Source organism: Delphinapterus leucas, chromosome 2, assembly GCF_059928025.1.
Source record: "Delphinapterus leucas isolate spDelLeu-1000000601 "Yukka" chromosome 2, BTC_Dleu_Yukka2, whole genome shotgun sequence".
Taxonomy (NCBI): Eukaryota; Metazoa; Chordata; class Mammalia; order Artiodactyla; family Monodontidae; genus Delphinapterus; species Delphinapterus leucas.
The window spans coordinates 137,807,054-137,834,860 of record NC_143130.1 but is presented as its reverse complement, the minus strand read 5'-3'; positions in this window follow the sequence as shown (position 1 = coordinate 137,834,860).

The window sequence follows — 27,807 nt, the reverse complement described above, 5'->3', positions numbered from 1 at the left end:
AATTTGTATGGAAACACAAAAGACCCCGAATAGCCAAAGCAATCTTGAGAACGAAAAACGGAGCTGGAGGAATCAGACTTCCTGACTTCAGATTATACTACAAAGCTACAGTAATCAAGACAGTATGGTACTGGCACAAAAACAGAAATATAGATCAATGGAACAGGATAGAAAGCCCAGAGATAAACCCACGCACATATGGTCACCTTATCTTTGATAAAGGAGACAGGAATGTACCGTGGAGAAAGGACAGCCTCTTTAATAAGTGGTGCTGGGAAAACTGGACAGGTACATGTAAAAGTATGAGATTAGATCTCTCCCTAACACCATACACAAAAATAAGCTCAAAATGGATTAAAGACCTAAATGTAAGGCCAGAAACTATCAAACTCTTAGAGGAAAACATAGGACACTCTATGACATAAATCACAGCAAGGTCCTTTTTGACCCACCTCCTAGAGAAATGGAAATAAAAATAAAAATAAACAAATGGGACCTAATGAAACTTCAAAGCTTTTGTGCAGCAAAGGAAACCGTAAACAAGACCAAAAGACAACCCTCAGAATGGGAGAAAATATTTGCAAATGAAGCAACTGACAAAAGATTAATCTCCAAAATTTATAAGCAGCTCATGCAGCTTAATAACAAAAAAACAAACAACCCAATCCAAAAATGGGCAGAAGACCTAAATAGACATTTCTCCAAAGAAGATATACAGACTGCCAACAAACACATGAAAGAATGCTCAACATCACTAATCATTAGAGAAATGCAAATCAAAACTACAATGAGATATCATCTCACACCAGTCAGGATGGCCATCATCAAAAAATCTAGAAACAATAAATGCTGGAGAGGGTGTGGAGAAAAGGGAACCCTCTTGCACTCTTGGTGGGAATGTAAATTGATACAGCCGCTGTGGAGAACAGTATGGAGGTTCCTTAAAAAACTACAAATAGAAGTACCATATGACCCAGCAATCCCACTACTGGGCATATACCCTGAGAAAACCAAAATTCAAAAAGAGTCATGTACCAAAATATTCATTGCAGCTCTATTTACAATAGCCCAGAGATGGAAACAACCTAAGTGTCCATCATTGGATGAATGGATAAAGAAGATGTGGCACATATATACAATGGAATATTACTCAGCCATAAAAAGAAACGAAATTGAGCTATTTGTAATGAGGTGGAAAGACCTAGAGTCTGTCATACAGAATGAAGTAAGCCAGAAAGAGAGAGACAAATACCGTATGCTAACACATGTATATGGAATTTAAGAAAAAAAAAAAATGTCATGAAAAACTTAGGGGTGAAACAGGAATAAAGACACAGACTTACTAGAGAATAGGCTTGAGGTTATGGGGAGGGGGAAGGGTAAACTGTGACAAAGGGAGAGAGAGGCATGGACATATATACACTACCAAACGTAAGGTAGATGGCTAGTGGGAAGCAGCCGCATAGCACAGAGAGATCAGCTCGGTGCTTTGTGACCGCCTGGAGGGGTGGGATAGGGAGGGTGGGAGGGAGGGAGATGCAAGCGGGAAGAGATATGGGAACATATGTATATATATAACTGATTCATTTTGTTGTGAAGCTGAAGCTAACATACCATTGTAAAGCAATTATACTCCAATAAAGATGTTAAAATGAAAAAAAAAAAAAGAAATGTCAGACTGAATCATTCTTCCAAGAGCCATATCTTTAAGGATGGTTGTATGACAAGGTGTTTTCCAGAAGTTGTTGGTAAAGGTTCAGGGAGGTCAAAAGGACTAGACAGCCCGGGACTGCCTAAAAGTCTCCCAGAATGGGAGTGGTGAGAGCAGCAACCTAAGCCTAGTTGTAACCAACTGGTCTACCCCATGTTCCTATGTGATATGAGGGGAGTAAAGGCTGAGTGAATTAATGTTTGATAAATTTTGGTTGTCCTTCTTTTTCACTAATGTAATACAAATCACTATTAGCAAAACCTTAGTAGAGAAATAGGTAGCATTTTACTGCTGAATAACATCTTTGATCCTAGTTCTTTTGCGATATCCAGGGCATCACTCTGAAGTGGAAAATGGACAAACCACGGTAAGACTTTGTTTTAGCTTTCTGGAGGGGAGAGTGATCTTCATAATAGTTCTATTTGAAATGGACTTAAAAACTTTCCTCCATTGGGAAAGAATTCGTTCCTTCTCAGCCTTGGGTGGAGTTGATAAGCTAAGAGAAAGAAGCCTGCCATTATATGGAATATGTAGGGCAAAGGGACAGTGGAAGCATAGAAAGAGCAGCAGTAACAGAGGATATTTTTTGCTGTTAAGGCAGCAAACTTCTGTACTATAACTGGACATGGCACAGTTCACAGAGGGAGTCAGTGAAGCCCTGTGACCTCTAGACAACTACAGGATGTACCTCAGCTGAAGATGTCCACTGCTCACCTAGGACAGCATGGGACCTTAGAAGAGGACAACTCACGTCAGGACAGAAAAGGACAAAGCAGAAAAGAGCAGAAAAACATTGGAACAGGACATAGTTATCTGTGGCTATAGATCCACTCTCTAGGAAAGGAGAATTTGTATTGAAATAAGACCATTGTACATCTAAGTTGTGAGTAATTCTGAATATATAAATTCCTCTAAGGTATAATTCAGATATTTTCCAAAAGTGTATTTGTAAAAGAGCTTCATTCAGATTTTGTTGCAGTATGACATCTGGACTGGGGAAAACCTTAATTGTGCCCACTCAGGCAAGCTTAAATAGGGCATCCTATCAGAAATGAAATTATAATGCAAACTACTCTGCCCAGGACTGATTTGGGAATATTGCACTTTATCTTCTTAATGTTGATAAATGTTATAAACTCATTTTTGTTAATTAAACCTCTTAATATTAAAAAATGCAAACTACTATCCTGATTAGAGGAGGGGTTCTAGAGTTATAGAGCACACTGCTATACAGATATCAAATCCTTACTACCAAAAGATGACAAGGTGACAAGGGTGCTACCAAAAAAAAAAAAGGAAAATAACAGATCAAGATCCTGCTTAATCATAAAGGATGATTCTTAATACAATGTTAGTAAATAATATTCAACAATATTTTTAAAAAATTAATACATTATGACCAAGAAGGGTTTATCCTAGAACTAACTACAAGGTAGTTTTAATATATAAAATCAATCATATAAGCACAATCAATATATTAATACAATAAAAAAGAAAAACCATATAATAACTTCTATGGAGTCAGAAAAACTTTTGACATGATTTAACATCAATTTATAATTTTAAAAAAACTTATCAAAATAAGAAAAAGATTGGAAACATTGCACAGATGCTTGCTCTCACCACTCTATTCAATGTTGTACTGGGGTTGGGATTCTAGCCATTGTAATAAGGCAAGACAAATAAAAGTCATAAATATTGGATAGAGAAAAATAAAATCATTTGTTTCTGAAGACATGACTATAGAGAAAATCCTAAAGAATCTAAAATACAATTACTAGAACTAATAAGTAAATTTAGTAAGATCATAAGATACAAGGTTTGTATAACAAAATCAGTTATATATTTATGTACCAGCCACAAGCAATTGGAAAATTAAATTTAAAAAATAAATTCCATTTACAGTAGTGTCCAAAAACAAAAACTACTCACAAATAAAATCATCAGAAGATGTGTGCAAGACCTCTACACTAAAAACTGCTGAACATTACCAGGAAAAAAAATTTTAAGTCCTAAATAAATGGAAACATTCTATTGTCATGAATTGAAAGGCTTAGTATTCTTAGGATGTCAGTTATCCACAAATTGATTAATAGACTGAAAACTGAAAATACTGACCAAAATCTCAGTAGGCAATCATAGAAATTGGCAAGCTGCTGTTGAAATGTATAACAAAATGCAAGTGTCTTGGAATAACCAGTGCAATTTAAAAAAAAAAACAACAAAATGAGAAGATATCACTACCTGATTTCAACTTACTATAAAATTATAAAAATCAATTCAGTGTTGATGAAAGGATACATACATAGATCAACAGAGCAGAGAGTCAGAAATAGACCCACTCACATATATAATTAATTGATGTTTCAACAAAGGTGCCAGGAAAATTCAACAGGGAAAGGAAAAGTCTTTTTCAAAAAATGGTGCTGGAATAATTGGATATCTTATGGGGGAAAAAACACAGACTTTTATCTTACAACATATACTAAAATTAACCCAAAATGGGTCACAGACTTAAAGGCAAAAACATAAAACTTCTAAGACAATGTACAAAAGAAAAAAATATTTGAAAACTTGGAGTAGGCAAATATTCCTTAGATAGGCACAAAAAGGCCACTCCATAAAACAGAGAATTGATAAATTGAACTTTATCAAAATTAAAACCTTTTGTTCAAAGTACACCATTAAATAAACAAAAAGGCAAGTCACCGGATGGGAGAAAATATTTGATAGATAGATGAATATTGATAGATGATAGATAGATAGATAGATCTGTCAAAAGATTGTGCCCAGCATACACAAAGAACTCTTCCAAGTCAATAAAAAAAGAAAATTTTTTAAATGAGCAAAAATTTGAACAAACACATCACAAAACAAGATTTAAGAATGGTAAATATGCATATCATTCATCACAAGGAAATGCAAGTTAAAACCACAAATGAGATACTACTACATATTCATTAGAGCAGCTAAAATTAAAAAGACTGACAATATCAAGTGTTGAAGAGGATATGAGACAACTGGAACTCTCATACACTACTGGTGGGAGCGAAAATTGTACAATCACTTTGGAAAACTTTGGGGCAGTTTTTTTAAAAGTTAAGCATACACCTACCAAACGACCAAGCGATTCCACTACTAGGTATTTACCCAAAAGTAATGAAAACGTATGTCCATACAAAGACTCTTATGTGGATGTTCATTGCATCTTTATTCACAATAGCCAAAAACTGGAAACAATCCAAATGTCCATTAATTGGGGAACAGGAAAACAAAATGTGGTCTATCTAGAGGACTCAGTAATAAAAAGAAATGAGCTACTGACAAGCATGGCAAGGTGAATGAATCTCAAAATTCTTATGCTGAGTCAAAAAAGCCAGATCCAAAAATGTTTATAAGGTATGATTCCATTTAAATAAAATTCCAGAAAATGCAAAGTATGTTCTAGTGACACAAATCACATCAGTAGTTGTGTCCAGTAGTTGCCCAGGGCCAGGGGTGGAGGGAGGGACCATTTGCAAATGGCCACAAGGAAACACTTGAGATGTATATATATATATATATATATACACACACACACACACACACGTCAAAACTCATTGATTTGTACACTTTAAATGAATGCAATGTATTTTCTGTAAATTATTCCCAATAAATTTGAAAAATAAATAAAGTACTACCTGGTTCTTTTTCAAACCTGCCTTATTTTTCTTTAATTAATTATTTATTTTTGGCTGCATCAGGTCTTAGTTGTGGCACGCAGGCTTCTCTCTAGTTGTGGCACACAGGCTCCAGAGCACACTGACTCAGTAGTTGTAGCCCGCAGGCTCTCTAGTTGTGGTGTGCAGGCTCAGTAGTTGGCCAGCAGCATGTGGGAGTCTTAGTTCCCAGACCAGGAATAGAACCAACGTCCCCTGCATTGCTAGACAGATTCTTAACCACTGGACCACCAGGGGAGCTCCAAACCTGCCTTATTTTTGAAGTCTCTTATTGTTGACTCACTTTAGTGATTCCAACTTTAATGTTTAGAAACATATACCTGGGGCTTCCCTGGTGGTGCAGTGGTTGAGAGTCCGCCTGCCGATGCAGGGGACACGGGTTCGTGCCCCAGTCTGGGAAGATCCCACATGCCGCGGAGCAGCTGGGCCCGTGAGCCATGACCGCTGAGCCTGCGCGTCCGGAGCCTGTGCTCCGCAACGGGAGAGGCCACAACAGTGAGAGGCCCGCGTACCGCAAAATAAATAAATAAGTAAATAAATAAAAGCATATACCTGTTTATTTTGCATTCTATATCCGATAAATTCTGATCATTTAGTCCTAGAAGATCTAAGGCTGTTGATTGTTTCCACTGACTCTCACTTATAGAGGATTACTTTCTTGTATCATTGGTGATCTTAGATTGGAAGTTTATATTTCATTAATCTTAATCCCTTGAAAACCTGGGGTGGGGGGTGTCTAACCTGATGGTGCTTTACTCCAGACAGGATTTGGGTTTGCTTTTACAGGGAGCCAGGAGCACTGTTGGGCTGAGAGCACACCAGGTTCGTTCCAGGTTTTCCAGCTTAATGGTGGGGCTCAGGTCCAGCAGCCTCCCTTGTCTCCAGTCCAGAGTTGAGTCCATGACAGCCCTGCCGTCAGAGAAACCTCACGTGCTCTTTCTACTCAAAGTCTCCTGTTCCAATTCATGGATTTCTCTCCTCTCCACCACCCAGAGGTTTCCCTTACTCTCTGCAAGCTCAGCTACATATTATAAAGTATGGTACTTGCGGAATTTGTTTTACAGCAAAAGGAACCCTCAGTGAATCTGTTATACTACTAGAAGGGCATGGCACGTTTGCTCTCCTCTTTTTGAGTCTCAGAGAACAGGGAAATGAGCCTTAAACAATAAAATGATAGCCTTGCCTTATAAGAGTTTTGAACTAAAAATTGGTGAGAAAATATCCATCATAGCCCCCAACCCAGGATCTTTCTCTAAATCTGATTATGGGCAGCCAAGCCAAGTGCTACTTATATATAGCTTTTCATTTTGTGCTGAGATCTAGGAGAGAAATGTCTGGGGCAAAGATAACAAAACAACTCTACAGAGAGCATCAGAGAGAACAATTGAATGTAAAAATCTGGAGTATCATATCAAACCTAACAAAAGTAACTTAGAAACGGGATGACTATGGCCTTTCCCAATTGTCAACACTTTTTTTTCCCCTCTGAATTTTTACCCAGAGTATATTTTAGTTACCCTTAGGAATTAAATTATAGTAATTTTAATTATTTGGATCTTGAATATTCACTCTATTTTGAATGTAATCTACTACTTAAAGTGACTAGCTCCCCGACAGGGGTTTTGAGGTTGATAGTGGTGGATAGCTGTGTCTAATTCAAGATTCCAGTTCCCGTCTCTCTTTACATAAGAAATGGTGTAAAAAGTTCATTGAATGTTTTAATTAGCATGCAAGCTGAGTCTTAAATCCAAAGGAGAGCCTAATATTACTTTTAATCGCATCCAACACAAGGTGATAAAAGAATACAATTTCAGAATAGTACAGGGTAAGAGAGTTTTATTATTGTTATTTGCAATAATAATATAATCATTTATTAGAAACCCATCGTGTGCCAGGAGCTGAAGGAACATTTTCTTTTTTCTGATTAACACACTGCCACAGTGGAGGCTTGTAGCAGTTTATTGTTCTGGTTTATGATCTTGGTCTGAATTCAGATAAAGCGGCAACGTGCCAGCTTCAGACCCTCATATACTTTCTTTACAACCTGGATGGTTAGCAGGGATGTAAGTCCTTTTTTTTTTTTTTCGTTACTTTGAAATAGGTAGCTAACCTGCTCAAAAACACTGGTTTGGTTAGCCAATCAGGAAACAGAAATTAAGGGAATGCCTCATCCTGCTCTGTTTTACTGAATGAACTTGACTGAATCACTTTGAGACCAAATTCTTCCTGGTTACAGTCTGCATCACATACAAATATTATCTGGTGGGTCTCCTTGGCTGGGGAGCCGGGGATGGCTAATGACGAGAGGCATATCCAAATCCCAGCAAGCCTCCTCAGGCGTTGAACTAAACTTTGGGACGTGACAGGACCTGGCAAAAATGGAAATACCTCCCCTGACATTTTTGCTCATGTTTTCTAAATTCACTTTCAGATAAGGGCAGTGGGTTTGCTAGAGTGGGAAGTGCTGACAGACAAAGTGTAGTCTACTACAAAATTCTTCCTGGCACTCTAATTATCCTTTCCTTCTCTACTTCAGTATCACATGTAGCCATGTGTAGAATCATAAAATAATTATGCAGTGTACAAGCTTTCTGGGAGCATGTACCACTGTTTTCCTAATTCTTTATCTCTCCCATTGATCGTGGCGTGTGTGCATTGATCCAAGTCGGCCATCTGGTTCGGCAAGATAAGCGTGCTAGTGTCTTTGCATTGCACTGTCACTAGGGGAGGGGGCACATTTTGGCTGTAGGGAATTACAGGGGCAGGATTAGCCCTCTTCCTATGAGGAAACTGAATTTTAAATGCAATGTTGCAGCTGCATGGACCATGTTGCTAACTTCTGTTTTTGCCATGAACTGGGTAGATTTTTCTTCTTGTTCATATTGTCTCCAAAGGTATAGCAATGCCTTGTATTAAATGAGGGTGGGGGGCAGGATTGGAGAGAAGATTCATTTTTAGCACATGTTAGACTTGTAAGTAACTGATACGTTATAGGATTTCTAAATGGTAAAACTGCTTTCAAATGACTACAAAAGGCTGCTGGATAAAAAGCGTTTTAAACCAAGACTCGTTGGGTTCCCCCCCCCACAAACAAAATTATTTTAGAAAGGGAAGAAATATTTGTATGAGTCTTTGCAAAAGAAAAATACAAAGGAAATTGAAAAAATTATGCGTGTATCATAGCAGAAGGAACTGCTGCTTGAAGGAAGGGCTGTGGGATATCCTCTCCGTTTGTTTATCTCTCTTTCACGTATTGAAATTAATGTTTGCCCCAAGTTTATGACCACTGGGACTGACTGAATGTGCTATTTAACTCAAAGAGACTTTTTTCCAGTCCTGTTGGCCACTGTTGTTTTTAAAATTCGATCACCGCCATTGTTGTCCCATATTCTGCAAATGTGTGGAAGACTCAAAAGCTTTTCCTCTAAAATTGAACAATTCTGTCAAAAAAGATTAGTTCTATTTTGTCTGCTGGGTGCTGACTATTCATGAATGTAAAGAGAGAGGGCTTGGGTGTCATACTAAGTTGCTAAGGTGGCTGGATTTCGGCTATTGACTTAAGGATACCAAACTGCAGTCTACAAAAGAGCAGCCAGAAGGAGAGGGGAGAGCCGGCCTGCCATGTGTTTGAGCTATACCTTCTTTAGCTGCCCATTTATTTCTTTTGTTGCCAGAACTTTTATTGTCATACAGTTGAAAAAAAATGTTAGACACAAGCTTTAGGCAGCACCAAGCAGAAAAAGGGATTAGCATATCACTAGGATCATCTTACACTGAACCAAATTCTTTTCAGGATGTATAATTAGCGAATACAGTCTTTTTTTTTTTTGGTGGGGGGGGAAACCTATGGACAGAAAAAAATGAGCTCAGACCTTTGGCTAGAATATTAGAGGAAATAAAAGACAGTTGCCAATTTCAGAGAGATATATACATATTAACTGTTTCTTTGCAGAACCTTTGCAATTCCCTCAAGAAATGTCTGGTTGAATGGGAAAACTTACTATGAATTCCTGCCATTGTCTCAGGTTTTCTAAAAGGGAAATACTGTGTCATTGAACACACGTTCAAAATTTTAGACTGATGAAATCAGATTCAGGATTAAATGAATGTAGAAGAACTTTTCCGAACAGGGGAAACTACAAGGAAATGTGTGGTTTTCACGAGATGATATTTTACTCTGCAGAAGGTACTTTGTAATTAAAAATGTAATTGAGAAATTGAAGGCAGTAATACGTACATTCTGGGTCTATTAGTGAATAATTCTGTGTGGCTGGCTTAAAGCCACCTAAAACTTCCCTTATAATTCGTGGGCATTGAATATGTTTATCTGAGAGTAAGAAAATGGAAGCCTGGGATCATTCTCTTTTATCTTCTCTCTTAGAGTTGTACATTTAAGCAGTTTACACCCAGCATATAGCAAAAAGCAGATTTGTCTAATTAACTCACATTTCACTGGGTGGGTGTCTATTTATTTTTCCACATATGCAAGTTTTTAGAGAAGAACACATGGAGTGGAGGTGGACAAGAACCTTTTTTTCCTAAAGTATATTTTTAAGAATTAACAGAAATTTAAAAAGTACTCATATGCATGTATCTCAGTTTAAATTTCTTGAGAGAGCTGATGTTTTTGTTTAACAGATGAGGTGTTATGTTGATTTGGGTTCTTCTAGATTCTTGGTTTTGAATAGTGGATACTTCATATTTTTCCCTCTTCTGTGGATTGTACCACTTTGTCCCACTGCTTTCGCTCAAGTAAAACACCCACAAGATACACCCACCAGTCTTGATTCTGGTTCAAGTTTATTCCATATTTTCTGAGGATGCTCTTAGCTCATCTTTATGGTAATAATTTTAGAAATTGGCTCCTTTTAACTTAAGAGGCAATGGACACTTAGATCCATAGACAGCAGTTATTTCAAGTTCTACAGCACTTAAGGTAGTGGGGGAAGTGTCCTTTGAGCTTTTCCTTGGAATTAGAGAACTCAGCCCTGATTCTTTTTTTTTTTTTTTTTTCGGTATGCAGGCTTCTCACTTTTGTGTCCTCTCCCGTTGCAGAGCACAGGCTCCAGACACGCAGGCTCAGCGGCCATGGCTCACGGGCCCAGCCACTCCGCGGCACGTGGGATCCTCCCGGACCTGGGCACAAACCCGCGTCCCCCACATCGGCAGGCGGACCCTCAACCACTGCGCCACCAGGGAAGCCCTGGCTCTTTATTTTTATATTCCTTCTGGCTTGGAATTTTTGGTCAAAAGTCTCTCTCTTGGCTAGAAGTAAACCATGGATTGAGGACTCAATTGTGTTGTCTTCGTTTAAAGAAAATCCATTTTAGTTTGCATGGGTTATGTCTCCATGGAAGACTACGTGTGGAATTAGCAACATGACAAGGAAGAAAGAATAAAAATTGCCGTTAAAAATATGTGAATTAGAGATATCATTCTTCAATTATTTTCTTCACTTATAATGATACTTTTTAAAAAACATTCTTTGCTATTTCACTATTTGTAATTTTTTATAATATCCATATTTTTCTCTGCCATTTATTTGTGGTCAGAAATATCAGTGCCTACAAAAAACTAGCTATATATACAGTTGCTCATGATTTAAGACAGTCTTAAGTCACTAACACTTTCGATAATTTTTTAAAGACATGGGTTTAATCAAACTTGTGATATGTTGTCTTCAAATCATTGGCTATCTAATTATTCACAGAAACTTCTTGGTCTTCCACCAGCTTAGGGCACACACCTAGGATCTTCTCATGCACACACAATTATACCCTCACAGATCGGAGACTTAGACATCCTTTCAGGAGACCAGCCTCAGAAACACGGCTCCTTGTCATCTAGACAATAAGAGAATGATGTTTAAATCTAAAGTTCAAATTGTTGAATTCAGAGAAACGTAATGTCAAACAAACACAGAATATCCACTGCTGGGTAACCTAAAAGTGAGTTCAAGAGTTTTTTAAGAACTTGAGACCAAAGGCATTGAGTTGTGAAGGGTTTCAATTAAAGCAACATTTGGGTTACTCAGACCCTGGAGTGGCACGAGCAGTGGGCAGAGAAAGGAAGAGTGTGACCCACAGTTAAAACTCAGCATAACACAGAGAATTCACAAAGGTAATGAAGAGAAGGGAAAGGCAGGTGATGATAAACTGTCTATTTTAGGTTTTGTGAACACCAAAAACAGAGAAATTACCAGAATATCTTTCTAAATACCAGGTTTGAGCTTTAAAAAAAAAAGTAATTTGCAATTAATCAAAATATATTGATTGCTAATCTTAATAGGATCTTTGATATTTTTTAGCTCAGTGTATCACTAGCAATGTGATATTTTTATACAGAACATTGCATGTACTTTTACATTGTGTACGTAGTGTTAGCATGTTATTCAGATGAACCTACTTGACCTTTCTATGACATACCAATAATGTCCCTTCTAAAGTTTAACATCCTTAATGGCAGGAGCCATTTAATATAACATGCCACCAAGTCAGCATCACACATTCATTAAATACCATTAGCTAAATAATTTCGGATTACTATGATTAGGTAGGCTTTCGAAGACACAAATAAGATTCTCCAAAATATAGGTATGTTGAATACGACTCTAGCCTAACAAATCTCATGCCTCCTCTTAGAGAAGGCCAAAGAGTCTTAGCATTTTAAACTTACAATAATGCCACACTTCCCATTTTAAAAACATTTGTATATATATGTATATAACTAGGGTATTTTTAATTGATTTTGAAGCTAGACCCAGTATAAATTATTTTTCATTTTTATAAATGGATCATTTACTCTATGCAGCTAAATCAACTGGCTTTTTTGACACTGTGTGTGTACACATCTATCAAGAGGAGAATTTCCACTCTTACAAGTAGAAATTATTATGCTAAAGTTAAGCACGTGCAAATTTTTTATGATATGATAAAAGAACAGTTCCCTATCAGGCATAGCTCTAAAGGCAGGTGTTATAGCTAATGTTTGGGGAAAAAAGGATAATATTATGAACGATGTGTGTCCAACATGTATGTTTGTTTGTGTCCAAACAAACATGTATGTGTGTCCAACATGTATGTTGGACATATGTCCAACATGTATGTATGTTTTAATGATTGATCTAGAATGTGAAAAGAAGAGGCGATTCCATTTTAATGGTTAGTATTTGTTGAGTCCTAATCAAGGTCTAGGGACTGTTCTGAGATCTTTATAATGACCTTGTAACCATATGAAATGCTATTATTGTTTATACCCTTTTTATAGATGAGGAAACTGAGATTCGGGGAGGTCAAGTAACATGCTCAAGGTCATGCAGCTGGTAAGTGGTGAAGCTGGATTCAAAACCAGATAATCTGTCTCAAATTTGTTTTAACCACACTACACTAGCCTTCTACACGTTCAATAGAGTTGAAAATATCAAGTTACCCCTAGGCTTACAGGGTTATTCCAGTGGGAAGCATCTGCCCAGGGAAACAGAGGAAATATAGAGTCAATAGGACCAGCAATAGTCAGCAATTGTCATAAGACACTAAACTCCTGGTTAGGAGTTTTAATCTAGACAGGCAGATGCATAGGATGTGAGACTTAGAGAGGAGTTAGTAGTTCACCAAGTCTAATCCTTTTATTTTACAAATCGGCGAACTGAGGCCCAGACACGTGAAATGACTTACACTGTCAGAGACAAAACAAGAACGAGAACTCCCAGTTCTCTCAAGTCCCAAACTAGAGCTTTTCCCAGCGTTCAGAGTCAATAGGCTACCTCAGGATTCTTTGGGAAAGAGCAAAATAGGCAGAAAGGTATGGATGAAGATGATGCCTGCTTCCGCTGGTAGGCATAGGAATTGCTGGATATGAAGATATGAAAGGAAGTGCCTATCGGATTGAACTACTAACAATTGATATGAACAATAGAGGGGAAAAAAAGTCTTAAAATTCAGTTTTAAGGCAATGGTGAAATTGGGAAAGGAGACAAGACAGAAAATAAAATTTTATATATTAACATACTTACTTTTTTTTTTTTTGCAGTGCGCGGGCCTCTCACTGTTGTGGCCTCTCCCGTTGCGGAGCACAGGCTCCAGACGCGCAGGCTCACCGGCCATGGCTCACGGGCCCAGCCGCTCCGCGGCATGTGGGATCTTCCCGGACCAGGGCACGAACCCGTGTCCCCTGCATCGGCAGGCGGACTCTCAACCGCTGCGCCACCAGGGAAGCCCAACGTACTTGCTTTTAATTGGAAACGGATCCCCAAGTGGAGATGCCCCATTGCCATTAAGCAGTCAGGAAATGGAAAGGGAAAAAATGATCTGGACCAGAGATGCAGAGCTGAAAATCAGTGGGACACAAGAATTGGCATCAAGAGGTCCAACAAATCTTCACATACACACACAGGCACACAAACACTAACACACACAAACACATCCAGGTCCTCACCTTTTTTTCTTTTTTCACTTCTTGCTGAAAGACATCTTTTAGGGATGGGAAATATCACCTTTGTTCTAAGTGAGGTTCCCAATCACACTCATAAGAGTAAATCTGGTCTGGAAAAATCTTCATAACCCTCCCACTAGAACAGATAAAAAAATGGTACATGGCATGACAAAGCAGAAGGCAAGCTTTGGAGATGAGTCATACATTTTCTTTTTCCATTTTATAAGTTCTCATCGCCATTTTTCAAGGTCATATTTTTGGGTTAATGAGTGTTGCAAGATATTTATTTAAGCAATGTTCTGGACTGACATTCACAGAACCTTTAACTCTAAATCTGCTGCCACTAAATTAGATCTTGTTCAAATAAAGAAGGTTAATTGCAGTACACATTTGTTACCCGTGTTGTTTGTTTTAATTATTACAAAGCTTGTCAAGACAGACCACTGTGTGGCATTTTTTGTAAAAGATATACCTGAAATATAAAATGGTTAGATCAGGCCTGCATCCACATGTAGACGGCTTCCTATCCCTACCATTCCCATGTTAGTTTAGTGACAAAAGTTAGCGTTTTCAGAGGAGGAAAGTGGGTTGGTCACCAAAAAAGGCGTTCTGTTTTTACTCTGGGGAGAATGTAGTCTTAATTAGGTAAACAAAGAGGTTTTTCATTACACTGTAAACACATTTCACAAAAAGACTCATTTAAGTTTCTTTTTAAAGAAACTGGAAAATATTAAGAAAGTTAATTGGAGGGCACTCAAATGACAATTAACGAACAGGCACAATTATCTTCTAACTAGTGTGTGGCTTAGGGATGTTTTTATCTTTTACTTATGGCACTGTTTTAAAATGTGGGAATGTCAACCCAAGTAGAGGCAGGCACAGTATTAAATGACACATTTCTCTATTTATATTTAAATAACCATCTGCATGAAATTATGCACAAATCATAGAATAATTCCAAGCAGAAATTACAGTTTAGAAAAAAAAAAAGTCTGAGACATGGTGTGCTTTTCATATTAAATTGCCCATTTCCAGAACATCACATACATTTGCACAATGTAAAGATGCTGCCGTGCGGGCCAATACAAATTGCTCACAATGTTAATGAAGATGGATGGGGAAGGCTGAAAACATTCATTTACACGAAAGGGAGGAAAAGAGAGCAGCAGTGTTCACAATCTCTTCCTTAATTTTTTTGCCTTGATAATATCCAACCGAATGATGGTAACTTTAATAATAGAGCTCTTGGAAAGGTTTTGTGATAAATTTTCATTTTCAGAGTTGAATATGGCCTATTTTTTCCCATTCAGGGTGAAAATTGTGTGTGTGAAGTTTGGAGGCTTACTGCTAAGCTAGGAAAAGGAATCTTACTCTTTGAAGAATGATGAACAGGGTAGACTGACTACACAATTTAAATAAACTTTGAAATTGAAAAGAAAAAAATAAAACGCTTCCTCATCCTGAAATGACTTTCTTTCCAACTGAAAAAGAGCCAGGCCTCCCCACCCCCCAGCCCAGATAAACCATCCGTCCTTCTCGAAGCTCCTTGGCCACAGGGCACCTATGGTTGAGTCTATGAAGAGTAGGACATGCTCTAGGATAGGAAATCTATTCTAGGACTACAGTACCAGGACTTCCCTCAGCCCATCACAGCCCATCACCTTTGCCTAAACTGTTAGAGGCTGGGGAATGGACACCCATGGAGTATCAGGAGCGGTGGGGTGCCCTTTACCAATCAGCAAAAGAAGGTGACCTGGGGAGGGTTTGAGTCTCACCATGGCTGCATCTCCACCATCCCCACCAACTCCCTCCCACCAAACCATATCTGACATCCTGCCTCAGTCATCCAAGACTCCTTGACATCTCTGGCCCACTCTCAGATAGCCCTTTGCTTTGAAGGTCGTATCTGCATTTTGCAATGTATCTCAGGAGGGTGAAATAAAGGCACAGAGGCACTCAATCAAACATACTAAAAGGTTGCCATTCCTCAGGCTCCAAGGTAATTCCTTCTCCTTGAATCCTCCTATTCGAGAACCCATTTTGTTTATTCATTTGTTCGATAAATATTTATTGAGGTCAATCCTATGCTAAATACTGGGAATACCACTGTGGACAAGAGGAGTACGATCCCTGCCATCCCAAATCTGACGGACCAACGATCGACACATGGCGTTAAAGGTGAACATACGAGGGACTTGCAACCCAGACTAAGGAGGACTCCCTGGCAGAACGAACATCTAAGCTGAGATGTGAATTGATTGAGCACCTATTTTGTGTAAGATCCTGTACTACACCCTGAGGTGTGAAAACAGCTACCAGTTAGTCTGCCAGCTGGTAGGAAGCGCGTAGATGATTACAAGCAGGTATCATCAATGCCACCAAGGAGGAGCAAGAAGTTCTCAGGGGGAGGCATCAACTCCAATTTGGAGGGGAGAGAAAACTTTGCAAACAAAATGGCATTTAAGGTTAAGTCTCACAGAATGACTGGACATCAATTCAGAAGTAGAATCAAAAGTCAGGAAGTCAGGGCAAAAGGATCTGAGCAAAGCTGCAGAGGTGAGAAATCCTGAGATACGTCGGAGGAACAGAAGTGGTTGTGCCTGGCTGGGCTGTGGGAGGGGCGAGAGAGCACACGCTGAAGGACCTCGGAGAAATGGACCATGTCCTTTGGAGGACTGGCTGAAGGAGACGATAGCAGGCACTGCCCTCTGAGTGGCGCTCCACTAGTCCTCCCTGCCTGGTGCCCCTGGAAGGGGAACGAGGCATGTGTGCCTGGGGAGCCCATGGGGCTTTGGCCCCTCTACCCCTGCAACTGAGGAGCAGCTGAGGGCTGGACCACTTGGGCCCTTCCCAAATCCTCTGCCCAGGAACCAAGGTTCCTCATTAAGCCTTGAGGCACGTGCTTAATTAGATCTCATTGCAGAAGAGCTTCAACGTGCATTGGGCACCCACTCTGTTCTAGCCCTTGTACAGAGAAGAAGAGATACACATAGACCTAGATTTATAGGCTCCTTTAAATTAAGAGTTAGGACCGTTGTTACTCTAGCCATACCAAGATGCTTACAGTTTCCAAATACTACACTGTATCTTGGGCTTTCACATGTGTTGTTACTGTTATCCTGGGATGCCCCTTTCCACATCATACCTTGCACCCCTGAAGCTCCCATCCTCGTTTTGCTCCCCACAATTCAACACCCATCTAAATCACCCTCTCCTTTGAGCAGCCTTCATCCTTAATCCCCAGCCTAACCACTCCCAGATTAGTTAGGTGCCTCTCCTCTGGGTTTCCCTTCTGTCCCAAAGCACCTTAATACTCCAGGTAGAAATGATTGATTTTTCTGGTCTGCTTCCCTTCGAGACTATGGATAGGTTAATACATCTTGCATTGCCATATCCGCAGCACTTAGTACATACAATACACAGTGTATGATATAAGGTAGGCATTTGCCAAATATCGTTGAAAGGTTGAAGAAATACATCACTCCCTCACCTTCCTTGCTCTCTTTCTGCCTCTTAATTTGTATACTTTTTAATTTAATAAAGATTGAGAAAGGGGTTTCAAAATTCCCTACTGGCTACGTCAACTTCTCTACTTACAGCCTTTCTCCTCACTCCTTTGTTTACAAGTCCAGCCTCAGTCGGCCAGAATACCACACTCCTAATGCAACCCCATTCTATTCAGCAATGCGGGACAGCACGCCTGAGAGAGTCTGAATATCACGTGTGTGATATTTCAGGGGGGAGTGGTAGGTTCAGGGAAAGAATTGGTGTTTATTGTTTGCCAAGTAGAAGATTTGAGCTCACATTTAAAAGATCACTAGGTGAAAAAGCCCCCAACGCGGAGCCTGGATCCCTTGGGGAATCTCTTTAATCCTGGAATCAGATGGAGATCCTGAGGCAAAGAATACTCTCCTTTGTTATTGTTTGTAAGTCGTGGGTGGGCAGTCGGGGTGCTGGAGAGAGAGCAAATGGATGGAGAAGAAGAAGCAAGTTGTTGGCTATTTCTTGTAGCGTAAGTGACAAATATAGAAATACTAGCTAGGGAGATTATAGGACAGGATGTATCTATTGATTAAAACACCCAAAAAGCCTTCAAAGTAAAGTTAGGTATTTCAAGAGCAGAATTAACCACTTCTGGTGAATATGCTTTGACTATCCTTGTGGAATCGTTTCTGTTGGTGAGGAGGTCCATTCATGCACATTCTACTGTGTTTTCTGCTCTCCAAGCACCACAGACAATACTAGAGGTCAGGACATCCCTGCTCTTACCCAAAGGACATGTCCCACAGGAGACTGAGTGGGGTCCTCCAGAAAGAAATCCAGTGTGGACAAACACCATTTTCCAGTTTTACCAAAGCTTGATCTTCTAAAAAATAATAATGAGTGGTTGATCTTCGCGATCACGTGGGTCCTCAGTGGCCAATCAGAGGAGAGTGAAGTCAGCACCGCAAATCTAATCAGCACATCCCAGGACAGTGGGAGGGAGATGCATTTGAAGTAGAAGTGGGGCTGCAGAAAAGAGGCAACTCTGGCCTGGACCAGTTTCACAGCATCTGAAGACAAAATGGCTTGAGGCTTAGTCATTGTTTAAAAGCCATTCCTCAAATTCCTTGTTTACTGTCAGCACAGTGAGTTGTGGACTCTGTGACTTTAGCTGTTAATGGGACTAAACACTTATGCCAACAGATTAAGCCTTGCTGAAACATTAAGAAAATTGGCCCAGAGTTTGGGTAGGTTGTCGTTTAGTGGCTGTTTCTCTTTTGCAGGGGGACGGCGGTGACTGTCCCAAGACAATGGCTTTTTGATACCTGTGAAACAGTGGCAATTGGTGAGAGCCACTGGGTAGATTTTCTGCTACAGGAAAGAGATTGTTAAAAAAAAAAGCAAACGTTTAATTTCAATCATTTGGACTGACTGCACAGAATATAAATGAGATTTTCTGAAACTAAAACTGACAAGTACTTTGAGGCCCACCAAATGTCTTTAAAAAGGTGGGTTTTTTTCCTTTTTAAGTTATAATCAATTTCTAGGAGAAATGAAAAAAATCACTATTTCTTTCATTGCAAAAGGATCCTCCAGGCAGCTGGATGATATTGAAGGTGGGAAAACTTTTCTTTGTTACACTTGAACCTTTTAAGATTTGTCAAACCTATTTCTTGTCGTGCAGAAGAGGAGCAGTGCTTGCACAGTAAATGTATTAAACTTCAAAAATAGTTTTTCAAGTCTTTCAGACACCAAACCCCCTTCATGTAAATTCATATCTTTACTTGACATGTCTTCTTAAGCAAGGATTTTTTTTAAGGTGGCTTTTATAAATCTTCTTCCAAGAGAGAAGCGAGAACAATTAAATGTTCCATTTAGATTCCGGCTCTTAAACTTACAGTTTGGAAAGGACTTGACGTTCAGAATTAGAACATTGTTCCATTCTTGCTGTAATCAGAAAAATTTGTATATTAAAATCTTTCAGATTAAGACCTCAAGGGTCAAAATTGAATGCAAAGTTGATTTCGAGTTTGGAAATTAAAAGTTCATACCCTGTAACAATTATTCTTTGTGTATATACGTCATGAAAACACACTACATTTGTTTTCTAGGAAGACGTAGACCGAATGATGAATGACTACGTTATTCATCTCTCTAACGCTTCCTTACATATTCTTTCATGGCCAAGTTGTTTATTCCATATTTACTATCATGAGTCACAAATTTCTTTTTGCTAGTAACTTTTTCAATAGTCCTTAAAAGAGAGAAAATAAGGAAGGGAGGGAGGGAGAGAGAAGGGAAAGAAAAGGGAAAAGAAAAGAGAAGAAAAGGAATCTTCAGTGCTTTCTCTTCATTGCTCATATTCAGAGAGGTGCTGAGATGTCTGTGATTGCGATGTCTTTGGAAACTTCAAACTTGACCTTGATTAACCATGCTAATAACCAGGGTGCTTCTTTTTAGTTTTACTCCTAATGTCACTTACCAGAGCTGTAAAGACATCCTCATAATATTTGCTTTTCATCTGAATGAAGAAGGCATCGCTAAGCAAAAAAAGTATTTAGCAGTGCATATAAGATTGAAGCGATGATAATCAGGGACCCTGGTAATTGAAGCTTCTGGGGAGGGGAAGAGAACCTTTCTTCTGGATCTTTCAGTCTGTTTAATAGGATAAAACTAGCTTGAGTGGTTGGTGTTTGAAGAGGATATGATGTAATTGGAAGTGCCTCCTGGGTTTGCTGCTGGACAAAGCAATCAGGTGGAGACACGGGAGGGCATGGGAAGCTCTGAGGTATGAATCTCGGCTTCCGCCATACTAATTAGCCTAAATTAGCTATGCCAGTTTTCTGCTTGCTTTTGAATTTCCCTGCTAATGCTTCTTTCAGGGCTGAGAGAAAAGAAATATGAAATGCCCACCAAATTCCTATCTAGCAGTCGAATGACTGAATCTAAAACTGGAGGGTCAGGCTTTATTGTTAAGGCCTTAAAGAGTGAGCCACTCCCAGGGAATACAAATGGGCGATGGGCACAAACCATAGGGACAGGTGGATGCTGCCGCTTGTTCTGTATAATGAAGAAGTTTATAAGGCATCTGTAGGAAATTATTTCTAGAATTTTCCACATGTCACTTAGAGGCCTCACCTGAGAGCACTCCCGTTGACTAACTTGAGGTGAACTAGGTAGGCCTTCTCACAGCAGACTCGTTTCTTCTCAGATTGAATTTCAAAGTGCAGACGCCAGAAGTGTTTTTGTGTGTGTGTGCCATGCAATCTACTACCGGTTAAAATTTTTCACTTCTGACCCCAATTAGTCAACTTTGTGCAAAGAGCTTTGCAGCACACTCAAAGTAGTTTGTACAAATCTATTTTAATTGAAGTCAGTATTTGGGTAGAAATGATATCTCAATCTTAAAGTCACAGATTTTAATTTGGCCAATGAATAAAACAAAATATAATGGTATATATGCTAAATAATAAAAACAAATAGGAAATTATTTTATTAGCCATTGTCCATAGTCATCCAACAAAAGCACAGGGCTCTCCCTCAGTCCCTTATCTTTGGTCCTCATAGATAAACTTTCAGTTACTCCTACACAGGTCTTTGGGGTAAAATGCCATTTTCTTTTCCATTTTTTAGTAAACTCTGACTATCTAGAGCCAAATATTTAAGAGTAGTATTAGAAACACACACACACTGTGTGCTTTGTTGAATTTATTTAATTCGCTATATCAAATACATACTGAGCCCTGCAGTGTGGAAGTTTCTATGCTAGGCCCTTCCGAGGTGCCAAAAACCTCACTGGTATCTGTCAGTGTTTCTCTGTAGAAGATGGATAATAAAAGCATTTTCAAAAATTTTGGAGAACGGCAAGAGAAAACAGAGGCTGGGTGGATTCAGGTTTGGGAGGGCCTGAAACATATACAATTTGGGAGCCTCTTTAGGAAAAAGAATATGCAATTACAAAACATTGTTCCCTCCTCCCTCTGCCCTTGGAAGGCACCCATGGGTGTTCTAAAGCTCCACCTTCATTAGCTTCAGGGCAAATCTGCTCTGGCTAGGACAGCTGCCTTCAGATGTGTCTTTTCTGTCCTCTTTTCATACTCAGGAGCCCATCCAATTCCTTCCTCTGCTTCCTTTACAGGAATTTTGACCATTTATTAAAACAGTCTGTGAGGATGAACTTATTTGCAAAGCAGAAAGAGAGACACGGACATATGGATACCAGGGGGAGATGGGGGTGGGGTGGGGGGGTGGGATGAATTGGGAGACTGGCGTTGACATATATACACTACTATGTATAAAATAGATAACTAACGAGAACCTACTGTACAGCACAGGGAACTCTACTCAATGCTCTGTGGTGACCTATATGGGAAAAAAATCCAAAAAAGGGCACATATGCATATGTATAGCTGATTCACTTTGTTGTACAGCAGAAACTAATACAACATTGTAAAGCAGCTATACTCCAATAAAAATTAATTTAAAAAAAAACACTCTGTGAGAACTTCAGAGACACAAGCTTCGTGGTCTCAAAATATTCACATTATGCAACTTGGCTTAGTAACTCAGAGAGTGACCAGGAACAATTGCAGACTACACAATAGACATGATTTCGTTTGTGTTTGCAATATTAGCAAACAGTTCATATGAAATTAGGCAGTGCCCAGGTGGGCAGCTATGAGAGAGGTAGCGGTGTGCTTTGCAGTTCTCCATGGTGAAACGCTGCCCACACTCCCTGTCTGCTGGAGCTCCTCAGCCATTTCCAGGACCCCATCCATCCAGGCACTGGCTCTCAGCATAGGGAATGGAATCGTTGAAAGGTTCCAGTTGTGAAATTGTGTGTTTATACAACGCACAGAAGCCGCGTGTTAAGATCGCACATTGTTCGGAATGACTCAGTAGTTTTCAGGCTTCAGGTTAAGAGATGAAATTTTGTCCTCCCTATGGTTATAAATGGAAAGTTGGGCAGTGCTGTGACTTTCTTATCAACCCATCTTGACTCAGTAGTTGGCACTTTAGGACTTGGGTTTCTGTGACATAGCTCCTCCCAATAGTGCAATATTTTCGCTCCATGCATTCTTTATACAAAGCAACCGTAGTGCTGGGCAGCTTCAAAAGGGGGCAGTGTGCAGTTTTCCATGCAGGCTTTGTGAAAATTTTTTATTGATTCACTTTGAATTCCAATTCTAATTACTGAGGTTGATGTATATCTTTTATGACACATCTTTTCATTTAAATTGTGTTCGGTCTTCACTTTTAGAAGTCCTAAGATAATGGTGTCCATTGGTTCAAGGATTTTTCTGATGCCTGATACAAGTAACTGTGGACTTGTTATCTAGTTCATGTGCTGTTGTTGAAGCACCGATCTTAGGACAAACAAATTAACAGCGATAGTCACGTAGAGCTTCAAGGAGAACATCCGTGCATTCACCTATTCAACAGAATGCCTACATGTGTCAGGAACAGTTTTGGATGCTGGAAAATATAGAAGTGAACATACTAGACATGGCCCTGCCTCCATGCGTTTCCAGACTAGCAAACCAAGTGAAGAAAAAATAAATAAACAAGTCCATTTTATATCATGTTAAAGACCATGAAAAAAAATCAGGTAAAATCACAATGAGCTACCATTTCACACCTATTAGGATGGCTATAATTTTTTTTAAAGCAAGATTTATTATTCTTTTTTTTTTTTTTTTTTTGCTGTACCACATGGCTTGTGGGATCTTAGTTCCCTGACCAGGGATCGAACCTAGGCCCTCGGCAGTGAAAGTGAGGTGTCCTAACCACTGGGCCACCAGGGAATTCCCTGGATGGCTACACTTTTAAAAAAATGGAAAGTAACAAGTGTTGGCAAGGATATGGAGGAATTATAACCCTCAGACGTTACTGGTGAGAATACAAAGTGGTGCAACCGCAGTAGAAGACAGTTTGGTGGTTTTTCCCAAAGAATTAAACATAAAACCAGCATATGATCCAGCAATTCCACACCTAGGTTTATACCCAAAAGTCTTAAATGAATCATTGTACACCAGTGTTCACAGCAACGTTACTCACAATATCCACACGATGGAGACAACTCAAATCAGATGGATGGATAAACAAGATATGGTATATGCCCACAATGAAATATTATTCGGCCATGAAAAGAGGATGACACTTTGATATATGCTACAACATGAATGGACCTAGAAAACGTCATGCTTAGTAAAGTAAGCCAGATACAGAGGGGCAAACATTACATGCTTCCACTTATATGAGGTACCTACAATAGGTGAATTCATAGAGACACAAGGTAAGATAGAGGTTACCCGGAACTGGGGGGATAGAAGAGTAGAGGGACTTATTGTAATGGGTACAGAGTTTATGTTGCTAAAAAAGTTTTGGGTATAGAGAGCACTGATGGCTGCACAACATGTGACTATATTTAATGCCACCAAACTGTACACTTACAAATCGTTAAATGATCAATTGTATGCTATGTATATTTTACCACAATTTAAAAAAATAATCAGAGAGCTGTGGCAGAGAACGAGTGGAGTGGGGTGGAGAGGCGCTTGTCAAGCTCTAGGTAGGGGCAAGGTTTTGAGGAAGAGAGCAGGGGTGTGTGCCTGGAGCAGGGTGTAGGAGGGACCAAGTAGCCAGCAAAGTGTACAGTTTAGTGCTCCTCACTTGCACAAGCCCCTTCGAGGACACAGTACCTAATTTTATATTTGCAATTTTAATTCTTCTTAAAGAAGGGACTTTCAATTGTACTAACTTCAGGCTCCACAAAACCTGGATCTGCTCTTGGGAATAAATGATGTAAAAATGAGACCTGAACGTTAACATTAGTAGGTGCTGGGTATCGTCATTTATATATTTTTGCTTGGGAAATTAAATTGATGTGTTTATTCACATACTCACTCATTACGTTATTCATTCACTCATGTGAGAAACATTTAAGAGGCTCCTAACATGCCTACCTGGTGCCAAGCTGCAGAGAAGATGCAAAGACTACGACCACAGCCCCCAGGTTCAAGATCTGGTGGAGAAAAAACACACCAAAACAATTACAATATAAGGTTTAAAAACATTTCTAAATATTGAGTCTGTTTCGTCACCCCAGTGGATTGTAAGTTCTTGGAAGACAGGACATCATATTTTATAGCTACAAGGGACTTAAAAGGTCATTAAGTGGAATGTCTCAATTTCTATCCAATAAACTCTGGCTCAGAGAAACTAGATAAGCTGTCTAAGGCCAAGGAAATAACGTGTAAGACCCAAGACTAGAAGGCAGATGTGCCTGACCACTAGGGCTGGTCTTGTCCCACCATTCCACACTGCCATCCTTCCTTGGGTTCCTTCCATGTCTCCTTCATCCCTTTCATCATGTTAAGTGTCTGAACCTAGTGTTCCAAACATGATGGGCATTGGATAAATGGGAATTTGATGATAACAGTGATGTGTATATATCGTGAGAGCTCCAGACCATCTACGTGGACAGTCTTCAGGATTGCAATCAGCATTAACTTAGCAACCACACTGCCCTGACTTGGATAAGATGTTTATTTTGAGTGGCTTGGAGGAGGCAGTTATGATAAGTTAAAGACTCCCAAGGTCGCCTGATCTCATTGCCAACACTGGACATACAACCGTTGCTGACTTGTCTGTAAGTTGACTACTGTGCTTCTTGAACCCTTGGTTTTTTCATAACTAATGTGGATGTTGTCATGAGAATTTTGTGAGATAATATAGGGTGAGCTCTTAGCACAGTACTAGGCACACAGTAAGGGCACAATCGTTGTGAGGTTTTGTTATTAGTGTCATTATCATTAATGCTGACAAATTCTTATGAGTTTTTGTTGTTGTTGTTGTTTTTGCAGTACGCGGGCCTCTCACTATTGTGGCCTCTCCCGTTGCGGAGCACAAGCTCCGGACGCGCAGGCTCAGTGGCCATGGCTCACGGGCCCAGCCGCTCCACGGCATGTGGGATCTTCCTGGACCGGGGCACGAACCCGTGTCCCCTGCATCGGCAGGCGGACTCTCAACCACTGCGCCACCAGGGAAGCCCCGTCTTATGAGTTTTTAAAGGATGTTTGTATTACAGTCAATTTTCTAAACCTAAGAAATCAAGTTTGGGAATTTATTTCTCTCAAATTTAAAAGGTATGTACAAATTGAAATATCATGCCACCTAATTAAGAAAACTACAATAAATATTGACTATCATCCTACCACCACTACCATTTAAAATCCACTCAAAATCATCACCTGTTAGTCACCCAAAAAGTAGAGTAATTGAAAACCACATTCTCTAGCCCTCCTTGTGTAAATTGCTATTTGCCCCAGGCTGTTTTCAAGGCTGTAAACAGATGTTAAAGAACATTGACAAGAGACAGGATAATCAAAAAGGCTTGAAAATGATTAAGGTGTTGCAGTCAAGATAAGAATTTTGAGCAGTTTGCAATTCTATTTTCAACACCGACAAACTGGTTCATTTCCTTTTATGTAGACAAACAGTTATAACATTGCGAACTTCACTAATTTAAACGCTTACTCAAAGAAAACCAAATATTTCTTGTCATACATGTATTTTTCCCCTGAGAAATAATAGCTTTAGGTGTACAGAAGTTCTAAGATGGTGAACTTTATGGGAACATAAGGAAATGCTTGGCTTTATTTCCTGTTGAGAGGAGGAAAGTTATGCTGAATCATATTACCTTCGTCCTTTTTTACAACTGCTTGCTCTGCAAGTCAGTGTTTGCCCCTGGAGTAGAAGTGAAACTTGAGAAACATCACTGTCTCCATGCATTGGAGAAAAACTTTGTGGAAATATTAACCGCATCTTGACTGGGCTTGAGGAGACAATTACAGGCACTATGCAAATCTACCTGACATATCTGTAGCTTTTCTTCTCTAAATATTTTCAGGCTTTTCCTTTATTCATTTAAAACCTGAGGTTCAATTTGCAGCACAGCATCAATCTGGATGAATCTCTTTTGCAAAATTTGCAGGTATCTTCTTTTTTAAACGTAAGAGTAAGGTGTGAGTTAACCTGAACAATTACCAAATTTATATGACCCAAGCTTACCCAAGCTTATCAAGTAAGTAATTGACTAGAACCAGCCAATAAATGAAAATCAGGAGGCAGGAACAGCAAGGTAATGAAACGCAAATTTCTTTTTCATAAATTTCATTTTTCATTGTTCTTAGATGATTTACATCTAATTTGGAAATTGCTTCTGAAGATGACATGTAACTTAGGGTCAGTGGAGGTTTCCAACACATAAGATATAAATTCATGGTGATCCCTATTACATCATCCTGTTTCATATCCTTTTACAGCACTTAACACCATCTGATTCCTTTTGGTTTATTTGTTGGTTGGTTAGTCGGTTGGTTTATTGTCTGTCTCCTCACACTAGAAAGGAAGTGCCATGAAAAACAAGAGCCTTGCCTATCTTCCTCACCCTTATGTCCCCTTGAGCACCTGGCTCACGGTGGGCCCTACACAACTGTTTGCTGAGAGAATCACTGCCTGTGCTCAGTAGAGCCACGTATCTCAAATTATGCTCAAGAGGACCAGAGCTTGGGGATTCTAGAAGTAGAGCGAGGTGTGTTTCTTTGCTACAGTTGAAGAGTGAAGTTCTTCCTGCTTCTCCATTTCCAGAAAAACAAGATAGTTAATGTATAATGTTTCACGATTTAGAATTTTCTCCTTTAAATTTCTCATGCCTTAACTTTTTGCTATCTCTTATCTCTTTGCAATCAACATAATGATAAGCAATTAGCAAGCCAATATTTTCAGAAAAATTTGGGAGTAGACAATAGCACTAAATTCAACAGGCTATTAATATATTTGTGTATATATTTTACCACAATTTAAAAAATGGTTAAAATAAATATATATGTGTGTGTATATATATACATATATAAATTTTTTTAAAGCTCCAGAGATAGATGATGGCGATAGTTGCATAGCAATATAAATGTACTTAACAACACTGAACTATACACTTAAAAATTGTAAATTTTTTAATGTATATTCTACCACAACTGAAAAATGGTTTTAAAAATATACAGCCAGTGACTAATGAGTACTCGAAATGTGGCTAGTGCAACTGAGGGACTGAATTTTTTATTTAATTTATTTTGAATTTATTTTTATTTAAATTTAAAGAGTCACATATGCCTACTGGCTACTGTATTAGACAGAACAGGGCTAAACACCTGGACCACTTCACTTAAATAATGCCATGAGAGAGCTAATTTTTAAAGTTATCATTTGGATGGGTTTTTCCCTTATTTTCGGACATTTTATTTTAAATTGTCAAACTTACACAAAAGTAGGGAGAATAGTATAATGCATATCAATATGCTCATCACCTAGATTTAACAATTGTTAATATTTTACCATATTTGCCCCAAAGATACTTGAGATTCAGCTATGCTGATGAGTTGAGATCAAAGCTATGGAACTGAG